This window comes from Cricetulus griseus, chromosome 4 (genome assembly GCF_003668045.3).
Source record: "Cricetulus griseus strain 17A/GY chromosome 4, alternate assembly CriGri-PICRH-1.0, whole genome shotgun sequence".
Lineage (NCBI taxonomy): Eukaryota > Metazoa > Chordata > Mammalia > Rodentia > Cricetidae > Cricetulus > Cricetulus griseus.
This window is the reverse complement of record NC_048597.1, coordinates 193281166-193287165: the sequence shown is the minus strand read 5'-3', so window position 1 is coordinate 193287165 and position 6000 is coordinate 193281166.

The window sequence follows — 6000 nt, the reverse complement described above, 5'->3', positions numbered from 1 at the left end:
CTTGTACACAGTTCTTTCTAGTCTTAACATCCACTGGTCTATGAGTGTTCAAATAGAAGAACCAAAAATCTTGTAAGCAGGAAACTGAAACCTTAGCAATGAAAATACTGCCTGACTTCCATCCAGATTTCTTGAAGTGATATCATAAGACCTATAATAGTAATTATTGTGTTTCAAGAAGTGTATTATTCCCAACTCCTAGCTCTCTGCTCCTTCCAGAGTGAGAAGTGACTCTGGGCCCTGTTGATGCTGCTGGCACTTGGACATTCCTGTTGGCAGGGAATTGTGGTTACGTGAAGGCAAACATTGTCCAACTCTCATCTGAGTGGCAGGTGTTGGTCAGTTGTGTGGTTGCTGCAGCATTTACTCCATCATCTCCAAACAGTATGAGGGCTGTATACTGTTTAAGAGTCAACATAGGAGGCTGGAGAGATGGCCCAGCAGTTAAGACCACTGGCTGCTCCTCCAGAGGACCTGGGTTCAGTTCCCAGAACCCACATGGCAACTCACAACTGTCTGTAACTCCAGTTCCAGAGGATCCAATACCTTCACCACAGACACACATGCAGGCGAAACACAGATGTTTATGAAGTAAAAATAATTTTTAAAAGGAGTCAATATAGACTATCGAAGTACCTAATGTAGATATAATAATGAGTAGATTCAACTCTATTTGTTCTTAAATTAAAAATTAAATAAAGGAATATTTAAATAAGTACAATGTTTAAGAGGAGTAACATTTGCAGTTTTGTGACTTCTCAAAATTTCTCCATAATGAAACCAATAGATCCATTCATCAAATATATACTGACCTTGTGGTTTGCAAAGAAGTTCTTGCTAAAAATTTTACCTGCATATTAAAATTGACTATTACAAATCATATGAATCTGTATCACCTAACCTACCACTTTAGGAATGGGTACAATGTTGCAAGTCATATGAATCTATGGCTGAATATATCATTTTCAGAATGGGAGCAATGGAGATGAAGAAATCTTTGCAGGTTTTGAGGTGGTATTTGATAGATTAAGAATGATTTTGGTTGACATTCAACTCTGAATTAATTCACTCCCTGCTCCATTTGGAATGTAGAACCTTGAACTTTACATGATTAATTGAGCATAAAGTTAAAAAATGCTTTTGATAGTTTTTTTCTTCCTTGGGCTAGAGTTGATTTATTTAAATCACTGCGCTAATTATTTTAAGATGGAATCATAATACATGCATATGATTTATTCAGTAGAAGGAAAAGGTATAACTGTGTGTGCTACACATTCATTATTACTATCAAGTACAAATACGATTTTCTAAATAAGCTTTGGAATGAAATTAATTCCAATGGAAACAAACTCAATTTAAGGATGTTTATTAAAAGCTGTAAGTTAATGAAATTTCTTAGATGCTCTTTTGAAGTAGCTACATGAAGACTTCAAAAACATCTTTTATTCTGGGGAGAGGTTTATGGCTTGCCTGCTGGTGAGCACAAGTGTATGTTATCTTCAGTGGCAACAGGAGGGACAGGGCAGACACATTTATTGCTGGTGCAATAGCCTTGTAACATAGACAGTTCTAATACACTGTGAAGGTAGTTTACACAAAGCAATGCATGCTTTCACGTAACTATAGGGTTTGTTTGTTTGTTTGTTTTGTTTGTTTGTTTTGTTTGTTTGTTTGTTTGTTTTTCCCAGACCAGGGCCTCATGCATGTTAGGCAAGTACTCTACCACTTAGTTGAACTCCTTGCTTAGATGTTCTTGTGAAAAAGATGAACTTTGGAGAAATAGCGTGTTCATTAAAGACAATATGAAACACAGCAGAAATGGACAGATGTCTGGAATCAACACCTTGTCGCTCCCTTTTCTGGTTCTGTGGAAACGAGCATTCAGCTGCTTTGCTACTGGTGGTCCCTGTTGCTTGAGAGTAAAGTACAGTATCTGACAGTTTTCTTTTAACCAGACACTAGAAAATTGTCCAACATGAACTGACAGTCATGCAGGAAGGACAGATAAAAAGTAATTAGGTTTGGGGCTGGAGAGATGGTTCAGAGGTTAAGAGCACTGGTTGCTCTTCCAGAGGTCCTGCGTTCAATGCCCAGCACCCACACAGTGGCTCACAACCATCCATAGTGAGATTTGGTGCCCTGTTCTGGCGTGCAGGCATACATGGAGGCAGGATGTTGTATTCTTAATGAATAAATCTTTAAAAATAAGCAATTATGTTGCAATTAATGTGATGAGGATAAAATGGATCTATATGAGAAGCTGGAACTATTTTTTTCCTATTTCCTATCCAAAACTGTCAAAGAGGGTAGTTAATAGGATCTTATTTCTAAAGGACACTTCTATTTTGTTTGGTTTTTTATTTAAATTAGAAGCAAGCTTGTTTTACATTCAATCCCAGGGACACTTCTATTTTGAAAGACACCCCCGCTCCCCTATCTGCTGCACTAGATGGGAGACCACGTTGCAGTTGGAAGATGTCTTTAGTTCTGGGACCAATAGCTTGTTTCAGGATCAGTTTAGCATCTTCCCTTGCCTCCACAGCTTTTCATCTCATAGGATATAAACGTTCCCTGTTGCTCCCCTATTTCCCATCAGTTATACCGAGTATATGAAACCCTAACAAATTTAATACCCATTGTGGCCAGTAACACTCCGACTTGCTTACTCTTACCCCAACTTGGATTAGTTTGCATTCAAAACTGTTCATTTTGATGTGTAACTGGTGATCATCTACGTAGTTGGGTGTAAGTGAGTACAAAACAAAACACCGGGCACAGCCCTCTCCATGGAGGGAAAGAACCCCACCACTACCGCCACCCCACCCCACCACCCCACACTGCCTGGCTGCCTTTGACAATGGAGGACAGCAGCTAGCTTCAAAAGCTTGTTGGGTTCTATGAGTGGATGGCAGGGGAGGCTGTGCAGAAGCTGAAACAACCAGGTGTTTAGCCCAGGGAATGTTTAAGGTAGAGGAGGTGCTGTCAGTTGCTGTTAAAGCATTCAATCAGCCTTGAGGGGCTTCTGAGAAAGGCTTTAGCTTTCTGTTCCCTAACCAATTTCAGGTGGAAGCCAGGTCCTTGCCAGCAGCACTACCACTCTGGGCCTGATTTGGAGACCTAAAGTTCCAGCCCTTTACTGATGATAAAGGGTGAAGGTAGGGATTCCTCTTAAGCTGCTCCCTGCTGAACAGGGATGTTGGAAAAGGTGGGGCTTGGACTGCTGGTCCAAAGCAGGGACTCAAGCTGGAAGGCAATGATAGGAGACTTCAGGGTATTCTATCAGAGACATCTGTTTTACTGAGCGTCGGGTCAGCTCATTAATTCCTTCCTGAGAAAATATCTGAAGAGATGGGGCAAGATGGAATTCTGAGAGCAGAGGCGATGCATGAATCACGAGCACAAGAGTGAGGTCCTTAATTCCAGTTAACTCCCAGGGGCTGGATTCTGCATGCCAGCTCACAGATGTCTTTAATCTCAATCTTCTACCTGGCTAGACTGGTTTACATAGTAACAACCTTCTTTTCTTTGTTGGGGAAGAGACAAGTGCCTCCTTTCTCCATGGTCAGCAAGGGCCACTTAGTTTTGTAGGACCATGGAGATTAGGAGGTGAGCTGGTTCTGGGCAATAGGAGAGTCGAGGTTGATTCCTGGGTGGAAGTCTCCTGGGACAGATACAGACTGTGGACAGAAGAGTGGAAACAAGTGTCCTTCCGATTAAAAGACAGTTTTGAGAATATTTCTTAGCGATGGAGAGATGGCTCAGCAGTCAAGAGTGCTTGTTGCTGCTCTTTCAAGGGACTGGAGTTTAGTTCCCAGCACCCACACTGGGCATTGTTTGCAACTTTAGTTCCAGGGAGATCAATGTTCTCTTCTGGCTTCTGAAGGCACCCAGCACATGTGCATACACACACATACATAAGAATAAGTAAATCTAAAGAAGAGAGTATTTCTTCTTCTTGACAGAACAATGCCAGATGTGGATCAGTCACTAACTAACATCTGACATAACCCAACACTTTGAACTAACTTAGGCTACATTAAGTTATGAGTAGGAAAGTATCTAAATTATTTTTAATTAAACTTTTTTTCTAGCACAATAAAATAAATAAAATAAAATAAAGAACCATTCACTTTCCATCAAAATTGTGTTTTAGGAAATGTATTAATCCTGTTTTGACCTTATAACTCATGCTTTGTGTTTCTGGATCTCCGCTATCAAATTCTTGCCAAGAAAACAAAACAAAACAAAACAAAGCAAACAAACAAACAAAAAAACAACCTGCATCTGGCTGAAATGGGATTTCTGTGGTCTACATTCCAGAGAAGGACACAGTAATTTTTATGAAGTAATCACATTATTTTCCAGCTCTTATTTATTTTTATTCAGCTCAAACTAACTGTCATATCAGAGAAGTCATAAAATAAGCTAAATTATAACTTCAACAGACTTGTACTTGTGACTAAGTGGACTCCTAATTTTTATCAGTAATTACTATAAATAAACCTTATTTAATACTTTCCTATTATATATGTGTATGGACAGTATATATAATAGTGGCTCTGTTTAATATACTTAGAAAAACAATTTTTTTGTCTTTTAACTACCAATTGTCATGCTCTGCTTCTTGTGCCTTTTTAAAAGGGGCTCATAAGAAAGCATTCTGTCAGGAATAGGGTCAGGAGAGGTTTGTTGTAGCTTTAGAGTGCAGCCTCTTACATCATATCATCCATCATGAGTGTATACTTTGTCAGTGTTGTTAAGCAGTTTCCTTCCACATTGAAACATTCTATTCTGCAGGTAAATGGGTTTGTTTCGTTTTGTTTTTGATTTTTTTGGTTTTTTGTTTGTTTTTGAAACAGGGTCTCTCTGTAGTTCTGGTTGTACTGTAACTCCCTATATGTGGACCAGACTGGCCTTGAACTCACAGAGATCAGCCTGCCTCTGCCTCCCAGCTGCTGGAGACTAAAGGTGTGTACCAACCATATTCAATTTAAAATTTGTGATTGGTTTTTGTTTTGATGTCTGTGCACCATGTACATGCATTGCCCATGGAAGCCAGAAGAGGGCAGCAGATCCCATGGAACTGGAGTCACAGAAGGTTGTGAGCCATTTGTGGGTGCTTGGAATTGAATCCTGATTCTCCGGAAGTGAAGTCAGTGCTCATAACTACCAAGCTATCCAGCCCTGCAGGTAAACTCTTTAAGACAAAAGGTAAACAACTCAAGATAGCTTCAGAAAGGAAGTCTCTGACCAGATTTACTGGGCTCCTCCCTCCAAAGAGTAAAGACTGCTGAGGGTCAGTCTCAGACAAGCCAAGCTTCAAAGACTCTTGAGACCAGACCAGCTGCCTGGAAGAAGCAGAAACCAGAAGCTACCTGGAAGAGGGTTAGACCAACTGAGATACCGGGAAAGTACACTCTGCATCCTGTTGAGCTGCCTACAGACTGCGCAGTGGCTCCAGATCCCCAGCTTTGTGAGCTGTCACCCATGCTTCAGTGGGCTTCAGTATTGCAGCTGTCTGAGTCATTTCTGCTCCTTTACCGCCCCCCCCACACCTGTATTCCTATACAATTCATTGTTTCACCAATTATATTTTGGTGGTATCCAAACTTGGGTCAACCATGGACTCTCCGGATTGAGTACATGTGTGTGTTGTGTCTCACCAGGAAAAGTCTTGCCGCACAGTGATCAGAAGTTAAACTGCTATCAGCTGACAGACAACTTTATACCTTTTGTCTTCATCTGTAACCACAGCATGCCCATGACAAAATGGGAAGTAGGGACAGGCGGGCTGTCAGGAGGCTCTGATCAGCTTGTCTGGAGTACAAACTGGTATCAGCAGAAACAAGGAAGGCACCACCTCAGCAAGGTGAAAGGGGAAACTGAGTCTACAAAGTTGTCCAGTGACCTCTCCACATGCAGGCTTTAACATTTACTCACACATACTAAACAAATAATCTTTAAAATGTGCTTGTTAGCCTTAAAGGGTTATCTCTAGAT